The sequence below is a fragment of the Columba livia genome, chromosome 2 (genome assembly GCF_036013475.1).
Source record: "Columba livia isolate bColLiv1 breed racing homer chromosome 2, bColLiv1.pat.W.v2, whole genome shotgun sequence".
In the NCBI taxonomy this organism is placed as follows: domain Eukaryota; kingdom Metazoa; phylum Chordata; class Aves; order Columbiformes; family Columbidae; genus Columba; species Columba livia.
In genome coordinates this window covers 54,241,729-54,263,506 of record NC_088603.1, presented here as the reverse complement: position 1 = coordinate 54,263,506, position 21,778 = coordinate 54,241,729, and the positions used below count along the sequence as shown (strand labels likewise).

Here is a 21,778-nt window from a genome sequence, read left to right as displayed (position 1 = left end):
TAAAAAATAATAGAAAGATTGTGTTTCACATTGCACAATAATATTATGCATTATGGAAAGCAAATAAGTATGAATGAGTTCTTTTGTGTATTGAGAAGAAAGATACGGGCGAGGTAAGTATTTTTTAGATTGAAGTCTCAAATTCATTCTGATTAGGAAGTCTCATTTTTCGGTGAAGAATGCAAATGCAGTAGAACTTGGTTATGTAGACTATTTTGCATCTTAGCCTGTTCCTCCAGGTTTATGAATTTATGGGACTTAGGTATGGCAATACGTATCTTCTGTGCAGCTGTAATGTATTCCTTTTTTACTGTTTCTCCTATTGAGTGTTTACCTTTTTGTTTTAAACATTTGGAATCAAAAGCAATATGTTGAGAGCAATAAATAAAAATTACTGGCAGGTGGAAAAAATCCCCAAAGCAAAATATCTTTTAGGTCTTAATATTCTTTTATTTATTTAAAGTTTAGACATTTCCTTTTGCCATCCTGTTTTTTTGAACATCTTTAAAAACTTTATGCCTGATTGTTCTAATATTGACAACATGCAAGACTGTGGCATCTATGTGGACCCTGGACGTGATCAGAAAACAGTAGTGAAATCAAGTGAAAGCCAAGGGTTACAAGAGCAGGAGAGAAAGTATTCTTCTGGAAATGTAAGGTTATGGTGTGGCACCGTATCAGTAGCTGCAGAGGAACCAGTCCGGCCTTAGATGGAGTGTCCTCTGTGGCCCTACAAGGAGGCAGGTGTTACCTCTCCGAGACAAAACCTGTTAAAGACAATGGCTACAGTCCCTTTGTGTTGTAAATAAAGGTTAAAGATTGTACTAGGAAAAGTCCAACCCCATTGAAAAGCTCCAAACTGTTTTCTCCCAATTTAAGCTTTTTTTGTTGTTGTTGTTTGTTTGTTTGTTTGTACATCCTTTTGTGAATTACCAAAAGCACTGAGTGTGCCTCGCATCCATATAGATTCTGTTGGTTTTGGCAGGGGCACCCAGAGCTACATTAAGCTCCCTGGTATATTTGGGTGTGCTGCCAAGGGCCCCCGTGCCCCATAGTGTGCCATCCAGCTCTGCTGGGGGTTGTACTGGCAGGCAGCCTCTCTGCAGTGACAATGAATTCGATTTTGAGAGTGGCACTGAAGATGCAATACGGATTTATTGATTGTGTCTGACCTGAATGCCAGTCCCTTGTTACTCTGGAGCATGCAGACCGGAGTGGAGCCTTCTTTTCCTCCCGAAAGAGGAGAACAGAAAATGTGCATTGCAACTGGGGGTCCTGGCAGACAGCAGGATTACCATGGGCCAGCACTATGCCCTTGTGGCCAGTAGGTTAGTGGTTAGTAGGTTGACAGAGGTTCTCTTCCTCCTCTACTCTGCTCTGGTGAGACCACATTTGGAATATTGTGTCCAGTTCTGGGCCCCTCAGTTCCAGAAGGACAGGGAACTGCTGGAGAGGGTCCAGTGCAGGGCAACAAAGATGATGAAGGGAGTGGAGCATCTCCCTTATGTGGAAAGGCTGAGGGAGCTGGGTCTCTTTAGCTTGGAGAAGAGGAGACTGAGGAGTGACCTCATTAATGTTTATAAATATGTAAAGGGTGAGTGTCAGGAGGATGGAGCCAGGCTCTTCTTGGTGACAATCAGTGATAGGATAAGGGGTAATGGGTACAAACTGGAATACAGGAAGTTCCATTTAAATTTGAGAGGAAACTTCTCAGTCAGGGTGCCAGAGCACTGGAACAGGCTGCTCAGAGGGGTTGTGGAGTCTCCTTCTCTGGAGACATTCAAAACCTGCCTGGACACCTTCCTGTGTAACCTCCAGCGGGGGGATTTGACTAGATGATCTTTCAAGGTCCCTTCCAATCCCTAACATACTGTGATTCTGTGAACTTACATCCTTTTTGTGAATGCTAACACTACAGGTGTCTCTAGTATATGACAGATTTTATATTCTTGAAGTAAGAAGGCTGTTGTATTTCTCTGTGCATCTCACAGAAATGGGTGCAAGGAATGGGCACCTCTGTTTTCTGTTTTAAAATGTTGCAGGAGTGGAAACAATGTGTCCAGAGGTTTACCTGGCTGCAAAACGAAGGAATGACAGTAGAAGTAAAGAATCTGGTTGGGCTACTCTTAGTTATACTGTAGAAGGTATAATCTTAAATGAATGTTGAGGATTAAGGTGTTACTCCGTTTATAATGAGGTGTCAGAACTGACCAAAAGCTATTTTAACTTGGATTTCTGTAGTGGCTACCATGTTAGCCATCAGTAAAGTTTTAGCTGCAGAATGAAGTAGGGAGTGATCGTGCTCTGAAGAGTACCAGCATCTTGGTTCTGAATCTGTAAGATGGAGTGACACTGACAAAATTAAGAAATGTGAATTCCTATGTATTGTACTTATGTTTAGCATAAAAAGAGATCAGATCCAATATATTTAATAAGGAAGTGATATATTGGATAGATATCCAGAATAGGTGTCATTTTTAATAATATGTTAACATTTATAATGTTAAGTTCTGTTTTTACCTGTTCCTTTATCTCTCTGAGATGAAATCAGGCATGCTTAAAAGAGGGAATTGTTTTGTTCTTCCTTCCCAGCTAGCAAAAGAAGACCCCCTTCCATCGTATTTAGTAAAAGCTGAGAGTTTTGTTCAAGTTTCTCTGGAAAATGCAAAGTTCTAAAACCTCCTGTATTGTAGAATGTCTCACTAATAACTGATAAATTTATATTAATTCATCATCTTCATAATTTCTTTTTCATGAACCTGTATTTTACATGACCAGTATTGTAATTAAAAAAAGAGAAAATGTGAGATTGACAAGATAATTAGCTTGTGCAAACTGGTTTTATTTAATGAAATGGTGTCTTTTTATTGTTTGTTGACTGTAGTAAAGTCAAACCAGTTTGCAATGATTGAAGAGAATTAGTGCAGAATTCCAGTTATGTAGTCTTTATAAAATGAGAAGAACAAAGGGATTTGGTAACGCTGATGAATGTTCTTTCCAGGTATCTTTTTCTCTTTCCATTTGAAGATAATTTAGAATAAGTTTGGGGGATCATAGTATTGCAGCCTTTAATCATATACATTCCATCTAATGTGGACATGGGTGTATGCCATTAAAAAAAAAATTCCACTTATTTGTTATGAATCAATAATCATTCTGTGGTAAAAAAAAAACAACAAACCCTGGTTCATTCAACCTTGAATAATATTATAGCTTATGTGGTAAACAGCTAGATTTGGATGATGTGTTACTTTGTGGTATCACTCAGGGCTGTATCATTGTATGTAAACACTTGAAAGAAAAGACCAAGAAAATTCACAAAAGGCAAGATTAAAACACTGCTATTGTTCTCTGGCTTAAGATCATAAAAGGAAGGAAATTCATAGTTAAGGATCCAAACCTCAAGTATCTGGGCACAATGCAATGCCAGCCTTAATTTTACGTAACTGTACCCTGTTAGGAGTAGACATTGGTGGTTTGATCCTGAACGATGAGTTACATTGCTCTTAGCAGCTGAAACCAGAAAAATAATTTTATTTTAGTACTTGCCTTTGTTTGGTGAGTAGACTTTTTGGAACAGTTGTAATTATTTCCTTGCCAATTGAAATAAAACAAATCCCTAATAAATAGTATTTTTTTCAAATGTTATACTTCAAACTCGGCTATGCGACTTTCTGTTAAAATGGAAAGGGGAAATTGTGAAGAGAAGCCAGTGTCTTGCTTGGATTTCAGGAATGTTAAAGAATTTGTGGTAAACTATAATGGCTATAATCTGCAGAAGCTTGATTAAAGAAAATCCTCAAAATCCCACAACACTTAATTGGTGAAGGAAGTAGTTAATAGTACTATTAACACAGAATAATAAAAATACTACAGAGTTCTTGAAGTATCTGCAATTAATTGAATTTCTGTCCTGCTTTTCTTAAAAAGTTCCTTCCTTAAAAAGTTTCCTCTCAGTTCTTAGAAACTGTAATGAGAGTAGCAGAAACTGTGCTTTATGGGATGCCAGACTGGATGCAAAATGCAAATGATATCAAATCTTATATTGACACTTTAGCCTAAGGACATTGCTTCAAGGATTCCAAAGGGGAGGATCACCAATTCTTTAGCAATCTCCAGTCAAGTCAGGGAAAGTCTATTAGCACTTTAAAAGCCAGAGATGACCCACCAAACAGTCAGTGATTAAAATCTATCGCCTGATAAGGTGAGGCTGACATGAGAGAAGGATGGTTATAGTTTTCTTAGAGTTTTTTTTTCTCTGCTAGGTTGAAACCTCAACAGCATCTAAGCCGCTTGCACTCTTTGTGTCTTTATTTGGCATTTGGAGTGATGTAGTGGACAAGAGCTGGGAGATGAAGAGACAAAAGTCTAAAATAATGTCGCTTTTTCACAACAGATGGAGCTCTAGTCAGTTTTGAATGGTAGTTTAAGTTTTCTCTTGAGTAGAAATTACTGAAGGTAGGGAAAATTCACATTCCAGATAAACTAGTCTCTTGTGTGTTGCAGCGAAATGGAAAGGTCCCTGACCCACAGTCTGAAAAATTACAACCCATGAGACAAGAGAGCTGAAGTGTTCGGCGATAAATCTTTTGCTCTTCAGTATAACTAAGCATATCGCTAAAAAAGATTTACACATGAAAAAGAAAAGTCTGGAGACAGAGTGAGAAAGAAAACTGCTTTGTGAATATGAATGATAGTGCTACACTGAACAGCATGGATAACAGCTATGTAGAATGATAGTACCATGGTAGACCCACAGTACAGTTCAACCATCAAGATGTTACTTCAGAGAATTGCTGAATGTTGGAGTTTTATGGCTGGGGATTTGGCAGCCCCTTCTCTATTCTAGTTTTCCTGTAATCTCTTCAGTGAAGTATTGATGGGGATTGTCTCTTAGTGAAGGGAAACCAGCCCCTTTCCCATCTCAGTGGCCATCCTTAGTTTGTTCAAATACTCCCTGACATACATATGTGACCTTTTGATTTCCCCTCTCTGTCCATGAGACTGCAAGTTCCAGGGCTAGGGATTTCCTTCTGATTTCCATTCCTATTATTCTTGAGTATTCTCTTCTCTGTTGTTGTGACAGACCTGCTTATGATGTTATCTTCTTTCAGCTGCTCCATGTGTTGGGGTTTTCTGGAGAGTTTGTGGTTTTCTTGTGTACATGGGTTGTTTGTTTGTTGGGGGGGAAGGGGGGAGCATAGCTGCTTTAAACTGTTTTTACCACAGAGCATCTATTTGTAAATCCTTACGCAAGTCAGATCAGAGCACCGTGTCTACACTGGCACTGGGTTGAAGCACAGAAAGCTCTGCAGGTACTTTGCTAAGATACATCGCTGTGTGAATTTTTCTGCGGTGTATTGTGGGAAAGCTTTTCATCCACAGACCGCTATACAAACATGTTTTTAAGTCAACTAACTAAAGTACTTCCATGGCTTTTGTTCCATGCAGTAGCAAGGCATGGATCCAGCTCTAGATGATGATGTTTTCCATCTGTTGGCATGAATGCAACTCTCATTTTAGGAAGAACAGAAAATTCTGGGCATGAAATGCAGTGCAAAAGCATTTCAAGAGTAGTTTGTTGCCCTAAGAAGTCAGCGGCATGTTTCGCCAGGTCTTTTGTGCAGATGTGTAGATATGGAGGCAGCTCATGCGGGTTGAATAGCTGCAGAAACCACGTGCATCTTTTTGTGCATCTGGCATAACTGCTTCTCCAACAGGGAGGACACCCTTCTAGACCTTTGTAAAGAGCTTGCTTTGCCTGTGAATAACTAGAGCTTACAGAGTCAGGTGTACTTATCGATGCCTAAACTTGTTGCAGTCTTTTACTGCTGCTTTACTGTGATTTGGTTTTTGGCTAGTCCTTTGCTGGTGCCCAGAGATTGGAATTATGTATTTCAGTGACTGCTTCAAAGCTGGAAGGCTGAAAAATCCCGATTTCCCTGAAATAACATCTCATTTTTTTTGAGAAAAGGTGATCTGTTGAAGCTACAAATTTGCCCAACCTTCATCCAGAAACGATGATATTTGCCTGTTACAGGCAAGCTGATGTCATCCAGATAAAACATCCATGAATGGGAATATGGGCGAAGAATGTGTGACATAGACATAATCTGGAGATCCCATCTTTTTAAAAAATTATTTTTAAATTTGGACAGCAGTTTACTTTATTTCTACCTCACATATGTAGTCACTAGATCCACAGTTGTTTAATGGACCTAGACAATTCTCAGCCACCTTGCCTCAAAAAGAGACAAAACATGAGAACACCTGGCAGCAGAAAATTTCTTTGTGTTCTTTGTAGTATATAATTACATGGCATGGCGTTGGTATGGTTTGGCCAACTGAGGCAAAATGGCATGGCCAGCAAAGTTTTTGGACAATAGAGTCCTGTATTCCTGCTTGGTTTTGAAACTTGCAAACTTTGTGAGGTATCTGAGGGGGAGCAGCGATGGATTTCATTAGGAGTAGATTGGTGCCTGTGATCTGGATACAGGCTGCCTTATTACTATATCCATACTAAAAAATAAGCAATGTTAGAGCCCATGCTTTATTTCAGTCTAAATGCCAGCTGGGCTAAGAAAGCAAACTGATCTCCTGGATGCTCGTTCAAAGCCTTTAATTCAAATTTATTATTAGATCCACATTCAGCTCTGCAATGATGATGTACTTTTTCCTGTGTTCCTGTCTGGTACTTGCCACCCCTGTGCTAGACAAAAAATGCACTTGCATTTGGATTCTTCCCAACAAGGACAATGTTTGTTCTTCCACTCCTTGATTCGCAGCTTATACTGCATTTCAAGAGCTTTGCTTCCTTAGCTTTTCTCTGTAGACCCGGGGTGTCAAACTTATTTTCACCAGAGGCCACATCAGCCTTGCTGTATAAATGTGACTATTCCTATATTTATACAGCCCTAAAATTACATTCAGCCCTTTGAAGGCAACTGTGAGGCTGCTGTGGGCCCCCAGTGAAAATGAGTTAGACACCCCTACTGTAGACTCTATATTAATCTGTTTTAGATGGTAGAGTACAGAGCAGCATGAAAAGCATGTAGATATCACTTATCTGTGTTATCATTTCTCTATTGAGAGTCAGGAACTGTGGTTTTGCTTGGGAAAATTGAAGAAATGTAGTGGTAGGGTGGAGATACCAGGTAGAATTAGTTACATGTTTTTGTTTTGATGACTTAAAATGGAAAGATGATGATGTTCTCTCTGTAGATTATATTTGGGCTATTGATGTGCTCTATGCAGTCACTCACTAATTTTCCTTCAAGCTAAGTCTGTTAGTATTCAGCAAGTTAAAGTATTCCCTAAATGCTAATAGCTAAAATAATGACCCCCTCAAGACATAGCTGCCACCAATTCTGGAGCTATTGCTTTTGGTTCTTGCAGGAAGAAAACTGTTGGGTTCTTTAAAACACAACAGTAATTTCCAGAACAACAAATCATGTTACGGTTCCTCAGAACATAAACCAACAGTTTTTCAAGTTGTTTTAGTTTGAGAGTTTCATCTAAATCACTGGACACTTACTTTTTTTTTTTTTTTTTGCTAGCTAAATTCTTTCCTTTTTCTTCCAAAATAACCAGGTCTAATTCTTAAATCAACTGTTGGGTTTAGAATGAGTACACCCTTTTTGAATCAGGTATTGGCTCATTTCTGTGAATATAACGAGGTTTAGGAACTTCTGCATCTGTCATTATTCAAGCTGACGCTGCGTCATATGCACAAAATACTTCTCTGCCAAACCCTCGTCTTGGCCATCTGGCTGTGGACACTTGCATGGAAAGTGCAGCCTGTGGAGCAGTTAGCAGAATGACTGGCAGCCGCAGTTGTTAGGGTTCACACAATTCCCATCCTTTTCTTCCGTCATTCCCTTTCTTATACAAAGTGGTGTTTTGGATAGAAGGCTTGTTCAGGAACATATTCAAGCCCTCTTACTTTTACTATTCACTGTTGTTGTCTGGATGGGAGCAAACATGATGCCAGATACATAATAATAATAATGATTTTTCTTTCTGCTGACAGGCCCATGTCTTTCCCACCTCATACACGACCCTTGTTTTAACACACATTTGTGACAAGGTTGCTTTCTGATCTCTAAGTTTACGTTCTGCTAGTCAATGTGAGAAGGGAAAGGGAAATCCTACCTGTGCCTGCTGAAGCTGTTTTTCTTTCTGCAAACTATTTTTTGTAGGTGGTGTTTTAACAGTGTGAATGTAGTACTGATCAGTGGAAATCTTGATTCCCTTGATTTCCTTCTCATTGATGTCTTAAGTTCAGGTCTCCTGATGTCAACAGCAGACTAGCAGCATGGGGTTTTCAGAAACATCCAAGTAGGACATGACCACTGATGTACACGGCTGTCCAGACAGGTATTGTTGAAATACCCCCAGGTCCCAATCTGGGTATTGTTAGCAGTGTATTCATTGTGTATTACATTTCCAAGTATCCGAGGAAACTGGGGTTATTTAGTCTGGAGAAAAGGAGACTGAGGGGAGACCTTATCACTCTCTACAACTACCTGAAAGGAGGTTGTAGTGAGAAGGGTGTTGGTCTCTTCTCCCAAGTAGCAAGTGATAGGACAAGAGGAAATGGCCTCAAGTTGTGCCAGGGGAGGTTTAGGTTGGTTACTGAGGAATTCAGGGAAAGGGTTGTCAGGCATTGGAACAGGCTCCATCCCTGGAGGCGTTTAAAAGTTGTATAGATGAGATTCTTAGGGACATGATTTAGAGGTGGACTTGACAGTGCTAGGTTAATGGTTGGACTTGATGATCTTAAAGACTTTTTCCAACCTAAATGATTCTATGTTTCTATGTAGCAGCCCAAGAAGGGCGGTTAGGAAGATGTGGTTCAGTTCATGTTCTGAAATCTGTTGAAAACTAGGACAAATGTGAAGGCAGTTAGCCTGAGCTGGCCACAATACTTCTGCACAGTGTCTTACAGAGAGACACAACTTGTCTAGTTTAAACCTTGAAATGCCAAACCAGTCAGTTGGCAATCATATGCCACCATAGACTTCCTGTTATTTTTCCTCCTCTGTCAGGTTTTAAGACCAAAATGATTTTGAGTGGGCTTTGAACTTTTGTGTGGGGAAGGAAAGGCTGTCCTCCTGTTTTATACATTTGAAAGTCAGGGTTTTCTTTGTGAATAAAGTCTTATTCTATAGGATCTCCATTTTCATTTCGAAGTTGAGGTACAACTGTATGCCCCACTCATTTCAGTTGATTTTACATTCTTTGTGGCAGCTGAAGGTTACTTTATTTGCTCACTTGGTGTATTTTGTTTTAACTTGTGCAGAGTTTGAAAAGAAAAAGACAAATCAAGTGGCTAGAGAAATATATTCTTCATCTAAGAAGTCTTATGCATCAGCACTTAAGCTAGTGTGAAAACTTGTATAACTCTCTGCATTTCCACCTGAATATGAGGAGAAACTTCTTTGCTTTGAGGGTGCCAGAGCACTGGAACAGGCTGCCCAGAGAGGTTGTGGAGTCTCTTCTGGAGACATTCAAAACCCACCTGGATGCATTCCTGTGTGATCTACTCTATGTGAACCTGCCTTAGCAGGTGTATTGGACTAGATGATCTCCAGAGGTCACTTCCAACCTCCTTTGATTCTGTGATAATTTTCACTAGTAATCTTTTACAAGCAAAACTTTGGCTAATAAAATGCCCAAGCTTTGTAACTGTGAAAGGAAATGTATGTTGGAAGGAAGTTAAATGGACCACTATCTTGCTGTCACTGAAATGTCACTGAAAGCTGTCTCTGTTCATCTTAATTAACTATTTAAATGCATTTTGTTATTTCTTTCTATGTGTTATATTTTAGTACTGTTATAAAAGAAGCTGTAAAACATCCTAGTGCTTTCTTCAGCACCCTAAGGGGAGGAAGAGTGGTCCTTACAAATCCAAACCCCTCTTCTCCCTATTTGCTCCTTCTTCCCCCTCCCCAAGTGAGGCAATCAGATAATCAGCTTCATATAATCGAGCGACAGCAACCTTGTTTCTGTGAAAGGTCACTTCATAGCCAGGGAACAGTGGGCATGCAGCACTTCAGGCTGTCATCAAGGGCCGCACGAACAGGCCAAGCTGCTGCCAGCAGCCCATTTTAGTCCTTCCCAGCACAATGGCAGGTCTGTGTGCTGGGCTTGCTGCTGCCCATTTGATGCCAGCCGCAGTGTCACCAGAAGGCCATCTGGATCATTAGGAGACCAGCCCATTGACTTTGCCAGCAAAACAAAGAGGGAGGTGAGAGCGTGATGAAGGCCAGGTGCCAGGCTGCTCCTCCAGACTCGCCGGCACCATCCGTCAGCCCTAGCCAGACTGGGCCCCTCAATAGCTGGGATCATTTCTGCAATGAGGATCATCCGCTCTTTATGAGATGTTTGCTTTTACCAGAGAACTTTGCTGTTAGATTGTAGACTGTAACATGGCTGTGCTGTGGTATATGGATAGCAGTATCTTGGTAGCTTTAAACTTTGCATGTGGGTGACATCTAATGTAATTGCACTGCTGTCATGTACTTGCTTTGATTAAGTTGCTGTAAAATGTTTCTCGTGAAAATATGTAAAACAATAGGTGTTTTTTTGCAAAAAACCCTGGTGGAAACAGTATATATGTTCATACTCATCTGTCAGCTGGCTGAGGTACCGTGATGCTGTACAGTGATCAGTGTCAATGTATGGCAATTATCTGTGGCAAAATGTAGTAATTTTGCAGTTTTCCTGATCTCGCAGTGTTTGTCATAGGTGAATATGGTCACGGTTCTTAGCCTTTTAAATTGCCACTGTGCTTTGCAATTGGTCATTTCTTTAAGAAATTGAAAGGTAAAGGTTTATATTGACAGTGGAAGTAAATTGGCTGGTCATGCCAAGAGATGAAAACTCTGTGTCACTGGGTGATCTTCACAGTCAGAATCCTGCCCTAAATGAGCCCAGACTCCTATGACTCTCCCATGATTAAATCAGAATTGCCATTTGGGTGTTCATACTCTCTCAAGGCTGTCCCTTGGCCACCCAGAGCCAAAACTAAATTATGACAGCATAGGACAGGGAGCTGCTGGAGAGAGTCCAGCACAGGGCAACAAAGATGATGGAGTGGAGCATCTCCCTTATGAGGAAAGGCTGAAGGAGCTGGGTCTCTTTAGCTTGGAGAAGAGGAGACTGAGGGGTGACCTTATTAATGTTTATAAATATGTGAAGGGTGAGTGTCAGGAGGATGGAGCCAGGCTCTTCTTGGTGACAACCAACGGTAGGACAAGGGGCAGTGGGTGCAAACTGGAACACAGGAGGTTCCACTTAGATTTGAGAATTAACTTCTCAGTGAGGGTGCCAGAGCACTGGAACAGGCTGCCCAGGGAGGTTGTGGAGTCTCCTTCTCTGGAGACATTCAAAACCCTTCCTGTGTAACCTCATCTGGGTGTTCCTGCTCTGGCAGGCGGATTGGAATGGATGATCTTTTGAGGTCCCTTCCAATCCCCAACATTCTGTGATTCCGTGATAATGCAAAATGAAACCTCAAAATAAAGCAAGCAATAAATAAGAATCAAACATGTTTGTTGAAGAACAGTATGATTTTCCTATGAGTGGAAACTACGTGGGGTTTTTTATTTGTTTTTGGGTTTTGTTGTTATTGGGTTTTTGTTTTGTGTATTTGTTTTGTTTTGTTTTTGAATCTGCAGGGGAAAAATGTAGGATCTTTTTTGAAAACTGAGATTTTCTACTTCTCCTTTCATCTCCACCTATTTCCTTCTCCCACCATTTTACTGGCATAGCTATGTCTGTCAAACTTTGGAACGGGCAAGGGGTATAAGGAGGTGATTTTGTATAAATGTGGCTAAAATCTGATGTGGATTTTAGGTTGTGATTATAAAAGTACACCCATACTGTGTTGATTCTCCAGAACAAGTTCTTTTGTAAAGGAAAGTTATGTCATTTATGCAAAAGCACCCTACAAGCCATAAATTTAGAGATCTTTGCTAAAAAACGAAATAGTAGCTACTACCATGCAGATTTCTTCAGTCTTTCTCAGTATATAATTTGACTTACTAGTTGCTAGAATGAAAGCTTGGTTAAATATCGACCAGCACAGTTTTTGTTTGGCAAAAGGTGTAAAGTTTTGATTTGTAATTGTTGTGATTTTCAAACTTTAACTATTGAAATAATGCTAAATTTGAGGTAGATTGAAGATAGTAATTGCAGTAATGTGATGTATTTCAGTATTTCTCAGATTAATGGAGAACAATGAAGAAACAATATTAAAGAAAAACAGAAGTCTGAATTCTGTTATTTTTAAGGAAACCTGTTAGAAATTTACAGGAAAGTGAAGAGGAGAGGAACTTTCTGATGTTTTTAGACGCCAAAAGTTATTTTTCAGTTTTTTAAAATAGATCTCACTAGCAGTATTCCTATGGCCTGGCAATGTGTTTTGTTTGTGGGTTTTTTTGGCATAAATTCAGAACTTTGAATAGTGTTCATCCTGGATGTCTGGCCGGTTCAATTCTTGAATCCTTGATTAGAGATAGTGTTTTAAACCAAAAGAAACTACATGCAATAAACCTTAATGAGTCTGACTTAAAACCACAAATCAAGGATACTGAAGAGTAAAGGCTGAAATATTTGAAATCGTCTTTAGTTCACGATGCTGTGTCTGCTGAATAGTACATAGGATCACATATGGTTTGAGAGATACGTTAATTGAAAAAAATCTCTAAAATAGGGCAGTGACACGTTGGCAGAATGGAGTTTCTCCTGCCTTTGTCCATCCTGTTTTGAAGCTTAATGGCAGATTTCAGACATGAGTGCTGTTCATTTTAAGTTGTGAAAGTGCCAAATTGTGAAACGCAGCCCCTTTTGCACCCCTGTAATTGTTATGTCCTCATTGGTGTTTTTGCCGATTTTCGTTCAGCATCAGAGCTAATTTCATCCCTTGCTCTTCTCGGTTGGCTGGTTGTCAGAGAAACTCACAAATGATTCAGCTTGGCTTTTGAAGAGCCTTCTTTATAGCAGGACGTGAAGTTACTAGGACCTTTAAGTTAGTAGCGCTGCTTGCCCAGTCTGCGTTCTGGTTTGCTTATACTGGGTCATCTGTCTGCAGCTTGAAATGCCGGGCTGATTGGCTCAGTGTGAGTTACCAAAAAGGTAGTCAGTATTACAAAGCTCACCTCTGGAAATTGTGCCACTACATCACTTAAAGCCAAAGAGCAGAGAGGGAAAAGGGACAGAAATAATAAGACAAATCCTGCTCTGATGATTTCTGCTGAAAATAGAAATAGAACCTCATTTAGAATTCAATTCTAAGTCGCACTCTTAAAACCTCATATTTGAATACTCAGATTTTCCAGACAGCTATATCTTATGATTTTTGGAAGGTGTAAGAACTATTTGTCATTTTGGCTTCCATAATGCCTGGAGGCCTGTATCAGGATCAGACTGTGGTCATGTGTGTTGTTTTTCAAAAGAAATGTTTTCTTTGCATTCTTTTACTTTAAAAGTGAATCAAAAAAATAATGCTTGTAATTCCAAAATTGGAAGAAATTGTGTGAACTATTGTGTGAGAAGGAAAAAGGGTAAGGAAACATAGCTTGGATTCAGGCTTTTGATAGATTATTAAAAATGTTGAGAAAAATATTGTTTAAAAAAATAGCTCTGCAGTGCCCTTTAAAATCAGTAAGCGTCTATTTTAATTCCCATATAAGTAATAACTGGCTGCTGTCTGTATATATACTTAAATGTTGCTTGCTGTATAAGACCTTGTTTGCTTAATTTCAGCCTAACTGAATTTTTATGGCTGTGCTATAAACCTCTTGAAAATAGTGGCTTAAATGGAAATGCTGACACAACGTTAATTACACTGGCTCCAGTGCGATACTGTGATTAAAGTTTATTTATTTTGTGTGTGCGTGTCTATGTGTGTGTAATTTCATTGTTGAAAAACTAATGGAAAACTAATGTGGCAATGGAGAATGTGATTCTGTGCCTGATATTTTATTTTTCAGCAGCAAGGAACAGTTTTAATGCCAGTTTACAGAATCGGAGAGCTTATTTTTAATTGGGGTATAGGTATTTAAAATTTTAGAAATTTGGGAAAGTGACAAGTTTCCCACTTCAAAGCTGTTCACTGATCTTCCTGGGGTTCATAAATGGCTTTTTGGGTGGTGAGGCTAGACGTATGCTGCATTCACATTAGAAAACAAAGAAAATGGTTTCATTTCCGTGCAGCATATGTTCTTTGAGATGATTGGGAGAAAAATCGCATCTCTAAAAATAAGGGTATGCAATCCAAAGTTAACGTTCATCACACCGTTGAACATGAAGTAACAGCTCTAAACATCTTCTTGCTAAGTAGTATGTCCAACTGATACTTTTAGATGACGAATCTATGTAATGCATCTAGTCAGTTGGGAAATTAACAGTCCAAATATCATATGGTCAGGATCATAGAATCATTTTGGTTGGAAGAGACCCTCAGGATCGTTGAGTCCAACCATAACCTAACCTAACCTAACTCTAGTACTAAACCATGTCCCTAAGAACCTCGTCTAAATGCCTTTTAAACACCTCCAGGGATGGTGACTCCACCACTTCCCTGGGCAGCCTGTTCCAATGCTTGACAACCCTTTCTGTGAATAAATATTTCCCAGTATCCAATCTAAACCTCCCCTGGCACAACTTGAGGCCATTTCCTCTTGTCCTATCACTTGTTACTTGGGAGAAGAGACCAACACCCTTCTCACTACAACCTCATTTCAAGTAGTTGTAGACAGCGATAAGGTCTCCCCTCAGCCTCCTTTTCTCCAGGCTAAACAGCCCCAGTTCCCTCAGCTGCTCCTCATCAGACTTGTGCTCCAGGTCCCTCACCAGCTTCATCACCCTCCTCTGCACTCTCTCCAGTACCTCAGTGTCCTTCTTATGATGAGGGGCCAAGAAGAGTAAGTGGGAGAGATATCTCGTCTCCAGCCTGCTCCTTAGGACAGAGAGCGGGGATTAGAGAGGCCTTGCTTGTAGGGTGTTCCCAGCAGTTTATACTTATCTTATTAGGCAGCAGTTGGATAAAAACATGATACAGTCTGGTGAGCAGAGCTAGGCTGTTCTGCTTCCTGAGCGTTGAGACTAATACACTGTAATGCCAAATGTAGATATCCCTGTTTGGTGCTGTGATTTTGTGTTAACTTCGCTGCCCCTTTCAGTAAGGTGCATTCAGGGCACATTCATTCAGTGTCTCTCGTGTGCTTTGCTTCTGGATCAGTCAGGCAGAGTAATTTTTTCCGCACTCACACATATACAGAACCAGAAGGTTGATCAGAAATGGTGTCTGATGGATCATGGGCTCTCTATAAGTGAATGGTATCCTTGGCTGGTAGTCTGTGGTGTGCTTTCCTTGACATCAGTGCTGGTGTTCTGCCTCGTCTCCGAGACCAAAGTAATCATTCCCAGTCTTACCATAAACACCTTTCCCAGAACCTCATGGCATCCAGTCAAACTTCTCTGTAAGAGAGTTATTGCGGATATTCTTAATTCTGATCTGTCTGGTAGACTGCGATAGCTACGATGTTGCAGGATAGCATGTCCTGCAACATGGCAGTGGGGAGGGAGGCAAGTAGTGCAGTTGAGAAGACTGTTGGGAAAAAGTGAAATCTTTGTGTGGAATGCTCTTCTTCAGTTTGCTCAGCGAGAGCACTCAGCATACATTAATCCAGTCCATGAAATTTACATTTTTTATTTCTACTGTTTGCTTTCACTGGAAGAGAGTGCAAAGTAGGCAAATAGTTTCAAAGTGTGTGGTCTTTATGATTTATATGTAGTGCTCAGAACTACCGCTGACCAAACTTCTTGGTCTTGTTCCCATTTGTTGCAGTAATTAAATATTAAGTTGTTATGAAAAGATTGTGCCCTTCCCTTGAAAGAAAAAAATAATGTCGCTGCTCCATGATTCTGTGGCACAGCTGATGTTTTATTCAAACCGATGTGTAAAGGTAGAGAAAGAACGTGCCAAGTTTATCCCATCTGGAAAGAATGTAACTATCCTGGATCCAAAGCAAAACTTAGGATCTCCTGCTCTTTAATGTATTTGGAACCAGACTTTGATAGGGTTGGAGAGAGTAAAAAAATCAACATAAGCTGTAGATTCATTTGGTTGGCAGGAGAAAGCAGCCTATGTACAGGTCAGTAAAATCCTGAATACATCATCTTCTTAATTGAAGCCTTTAATCTACATTAAAACTAGAAAATGCTTGTCCTTAAAAGACCTTCTCACTGAATCGAATGTCACACTGGAAACTTCAAAGTGTAAGTGAAGACAAAATGGGCAATAAATTAAAAGTAACTTTGTAATTTTTCTGTGGCTCCAAGCCTGCAAGAGACCAGCTTTTCTCTTTGACCACACCCATCAATAACAGGGGAGTACTTCAAGCACATAAAGGGAGACCTATGTGTGGTCACATAACCTTTTAGTGAGTAATTACTCACTGATTCTATAAGTGAGCGAAGACACTGCTGTAAATGTGGAGATGAAGGGGAGAGGAGGGAGTGGCATATGAAAATCGCTTTTTAAGAAATGCTGGTGATACGTTTGAAAGTTGTGTTTGAAAATACTGGTTTAGCTTTTTCTGTTTTTATGTTTACAGGCTTCTCAAGTAGGTGTCTTTGTTCTGCACTGTCCGCAGCTGGTCCCAAAGATTTGTTCAGCCTGCACATGAAGCTGTTTGCTCCTGTGCCAGCCTTGGGAGGGAGCTCAGAGCAGTGTTCTCCCTAAGTGCCATCTGAGAGTGCTCCCTGTTGTGCTGTCAAACATGTACCTTACAGAAGTACTATATCAAGCCTTTATAAAGAGATGGCATCTTTCCAAAACCTCAAGCAAGCTGCTTCATGATGCCAGTCGGAGCAATCAGCCTGTTGCTCTATTAAACCAACAGCAGTTAGAAGTCATTCAGAAGTTACTACCCTTTAAGCCCTGTTCCAGAACTCACCAATACATAGTGACTATCCAGAAGCCCTCAGCTGTTCCCCTCGTGATCCATCATTTGATGTTTTTAGAGATGCTGCTGCTCGAGTTTATGAATCAAAAGGCAGTGCTGTCTTGCAATGTACTTCAGATTTGAGGGTATCTAACATCAGCTATTCCCAGTGAAAAGGGGTTGTAAGTATCTTTAGAGATCCTAACTGTTATTCACATAGGAACATCAGATAAGAAAACTCATAAAAACGAGTAATACACCCCCTTTACTGCACCTGATGTAGCACAGATCTTCCTCCAAGGGGAGGCCTGGAATTCAAGTATTTCAACCATGACTACCGTTATCAGTAAAGGGGCCAATACAGTAACTGGTAATGAAAATAATCAGTAGCTTGTTCAGATAATTAAAACTATTAACTGCTCCTAGATCTGCAATAATCCCCCAATTTCAAAACCCCAATGCTTTGTTCTTTTGGCCTCTCCGAGTATTGTTTGGCCTTCAAATTCTTCTTCCTGAGAAGTCACTGGCAAAGTGACATCTAGTTTCTGCCTGGATGGTGCTTGCATCCTTTGCATTTGATCTTGACAGTCCTTGTGGCACTGGGAAGCTGCCTAGTAATGGTGATGGCTGGAGGCAGTATTTTGGTGTGTCCTGGTTCGGTCTGCCAGTAGCTTTTGAGACTGGACCATGAACTCCCCTCACTGTGCCCTCCCTCAACAATGCTGATCTGGAATTAGACTTTTGAATGAGAATGAAAAGTGGCTGACCTGTTGTGCTCGAAGGGTTGTGATCAGTGGCATGAAGTCGAGCTGGAGATCAATCACTAGTGACATCCCAGGGGTGCATTGGGCCAGTACTGTTTAACATGGTCATCAGTGACCTGAATGATGAACAGAGTGCACCGTCAGCAAGTTTGCAGAATATACAAATCTGGGAAGAATTGCTGAGACACCAAGTGGTTGTGCTGCCATTTAGAGGGTCTGCGACAGGCTGGAGAAATGGGCCTACAGGAACCTAATAAAATTCATCAAAGGGAGATATGAAGTCCTGCACGTGGTAGCGAATAACTTCATACTGCTGTACAGACCAGGGGCTGACTGGCTGGAAAACAGCTTTGCAGAAGATGACCTGGAGGTCCTGGTGGGCAGAAAATGGAACATGAGCCAGCAATGTGCCTCTGTGACTCCTGGTCTGTATTGCCAGCAGGTAGAGGGAGGTGATCTTTCCCCTCTGCTCAGCACCAGTGAGGACAAATAACCAGTGGATCCGCTTCCTGGTCCACAACTGAATCCACTTCTGGGGTTTGTAGGACAAGAATGTGCTCGTACTGGAGCAGGTTCAGCGAAAGGCCATGAAAATAATTAAAGCATTGGGGCATCTCTCATATAAGGAGAGGCTGAGAGAGCTGGGACTGTTTATCCTGGAGGAGCGGACAGGAGGCTTGAGAAGGTCTTATGAATGTGTATAAATATCTGATGGAGGGGAGTAAAGCATCACCATACACAGCAGCAGTCGTTGTTGTTGGTTTGATTTCTGTGTTTTAGATTCAAATACTGAAAACTGACCTGGACTTTTGATCAATTTATTGGAATTGGCAATTAATAAATTAATTGGTTCTTTACATTTTAAAGTTTTGTTTGTGGAATCAACATGCAAATTTAAATATATGCAAAGATATTTACTTATGATTGATGATTGCCATAGCATATATAGGCTTAAAGTTCATAAAGCAGGCAATAAGTGCAAGAGATCAATGGTCTTTCATCAGCACCATCAACACCGGCAGATTTTGAAAGGCTACTGACTCAGAGCAGCGCAAAGAGTGGTTAGTTTGGCCTCACATTATCTCAGCAAGTCTGTCCACTCTGATAATAAACTAAGGTAAAGTTTGACCTGCATCTTTACTGTATAGTCTATACAGCATTTTTAGAGAATACTTGTAAACTACTTAGAACATTTCTGAAGGTGGGTAGAGTTTATATTCCATATGTTTAGGGACGTTAAAATGTTTCAGTACACAAAGTGTCTCAGGTATACAGAGTGTCCTAGGATCAGATTGAGAATAGTACTGAGTCCTGTAGCATCCATTAGTCAGCGTGAGGTGTTGGTGCATGCACCTTGAGATCTGGCTTTGAACACAGGTATAGTGTTGTCATGTACTATGTATAATTCAATGTGAATGTACAGATTATCTTCTTAGAAAACCCCAAGCTTTTGACACCATTCTGAAAAGCTATATTTTTGGATGCTATGCAATCTGTCTCTGCGTTTTCCGTGAATAAGATGTGGACTAATTTTTTTGTCTTATTTTTGTTTCTGGTCTTCACTGAACGATGTCCTGTTGCTCAGGATACCACGTGGGAATCGCAGGTTAAATCGTGCTCTAGATAATTTTATCAGAAGACCTAATTCTTCAGAAAAAGGGAAAGGGAAAAAAGACTTTTGCCTCGTGTGTGTAGTGCCTTTTATTGCGCTAATGTGAAATGATTCGATGTGATGGACAGCAGTTTATCAAAACAAAATCTCATTAAAATCTGTCTGCACTTTGCCCTTACTCTCCTTTGTATAATAAGATGTGAAGCTTTCTGTGACCAGACAGTAACCTGTTGTAACCTGTAGTGTGAGTACATTTATGGGTGATGAATAAAACCATTGTTATCACCCTTAAATGTTGGCATCAATATTGTGCTAATAACATTTGGAAGTTTCTGCTTTATCAGCAGCAGTGACGGGCAAATAATCAGCTGTTTTGTAACGAAAAGCTTAAAATAGCAGCCAAAGACATTTGAGTTAATCTTCATGGAAAAAGACACTGCTGCATTTATGATGATACCATTTTTGTTGTGTAAGGAGGACATGATTGTTGTTTTAGCTTTTTAGACATACAGTGCAATTAGGAATAATCAGTTTTCCCACACATTCCACAAAGCAACTGAAGCACAAATGCTAATAACCGGGCCCTTAAATTTAGAGTGACTTCCGCTGCTGCATGGGCAGCCCAGGCATACAGATGCATTTCTCATAGTGGTGCGCAGCTATTGTGCAGTTGCACAATATTGTGCAGTCTTCTTGCAGAGATGCGAGTCTCAAAAGAAGTTGCTGATGAGCAGTAAAGTCTTTAAGATTTGCCCATACTACCAATTTAAATATATCTTGGAGTGCGAAGGGGATTTGTACATAAGTACGTATGGCAAATATTTTAGTCTTTGCAATCCGTAACAGGCATCCAGACTCAAAGTTTAAAAGAATGTGTAAAAGAATTTCTGATTTGTGCTTACTGGAAGTTGTAGGTGGTCGCACCAATAAAAACTATATTGTGTTACATGTGCACACAGATTACTCCATAACTTGTGTGAAATGTGTGTGGCTGGTTTTAGAATTCAGAGCATCAGCAAACACAGGTCAGGTTTTGAGCAAGGTATTAGGAAAACAGATCTTGCCCGTAACTAAAGGTGGTTAGTTTATACTGACAGCTTTAGTTCACAGCTGTTCCTGCTAAAAGCCTTTTATTTGCTGGGGGTTGGCAGGTGGGGAAGAAGCGTCTTACATATTCTAGATCAGGGTCTGTCATGATTGTTTTAGACAGAAATCTTCATAAACGGATATATCTAAAAAATGTATATGCATTCATATACAACTTCCTTTTCTGAATTATTTTCCCATATTTTTCTGTGCTCATTACTTTCCTCAGTGTGAGTATGCAGTACATTTATATTATGCATGCTTCTGTACTTTTACTGTATTGAATCCAAGTCAGTGGGACTTTTTTTTTGCATGTTTGGGACTTCATTTTTGCTGAATTTCATCTTACTTGCTAAGAATTTTAGTCTGAAGTGCTCAATTAAATGTGTGAAAATTAAATTGCTAAACTTTATCACTGATCAATCTTATTTACCAGGAAATGAAATGTAGTGAGAGCAAACAATTAATATCCTATCTATGATGTGCAGTTTCTTGTATTTCAGTGGACATAATTTTCCACGTACAATTTTAAAGCTTTGACTATACCAGATGGTAAAAGAGTCTTAGTGTGGATGTAGTTGTGTCTGTATGAAATATTGCAAGTTGGAATAGCATATTCCTGTTTGTGAACAAGAATAAGCCACAGTGACATGAGAAGACTGTTTATTATTAAAGTGTTCCCACACAAAAGCTTATATTTGTGTGTTCTTTTTCCAAAATTTATAGTAAGAACTCACACCTTTAGATCAGGACATGATAGCTTAACAAAAAATAGATTTCTGAGAATGAAGATGAGTTTCATTCTCTGCAAGAAAGTATCACAAGGCCTTGTCACCATTGGTGCCCCAGCCTGTGCTGGTTTCTTGCACTGAAGTCAAATTAATAGCAGAAGAATTTTTCCCAAATGCTTGTGACAGTTGTGGTTGTAACATGTTTGACTGAAACTACAGCTACACACCCTTGTATAAGGGAGTGGTGTGGAGGAAAGGGGAATCTGTTTGCATTATCTGATTTTAGAAGATGCTCTGACACAATGCTAAAAATCGAGGATGATGCCAACTAGAGATTTTGTTTCCAGTTAAAATCTAAATGGGTATCATTTAGGCTGAAATGAAAAGTTGTTATGTCCTACCCAGTTAAATGTTTTCTTCACCATGAAACGTGGCAGTAAGGTCACTGTCATGAAGTCAAAAAAGATTTGAAAGAAAAATCCTCAAAGCTGTAAAAGAAGTCCCATTTTCTCCAGAAGCTTGACCAAGGAGGTCAGTGGTCTCCAGCTGAAGAGGTGGAAAGGCGCAGCACATTCCTTTCATCCCCATGAAAGTCCCTAACTTGTCATTGTAAATCCTTCTCAGTCCCTG

At 40.0% G+C, this 21,778-nt stretch overlaps 1 protein-coding gene across 8 annotated transcripts in view; it reads left to right on the top strand.

Annotated features, from left to right (window-relative positions):
• Positions 1-21,778, top strand: part of SUGCT (succinyl-CoA:glutarate-CoA transferase) — a 363,338-nt gene that overhangs the window by 102,566 nt on the left and 238,994 nt on the right. The gene's annotated exons all lie outside the window — the stretch shown is intronic.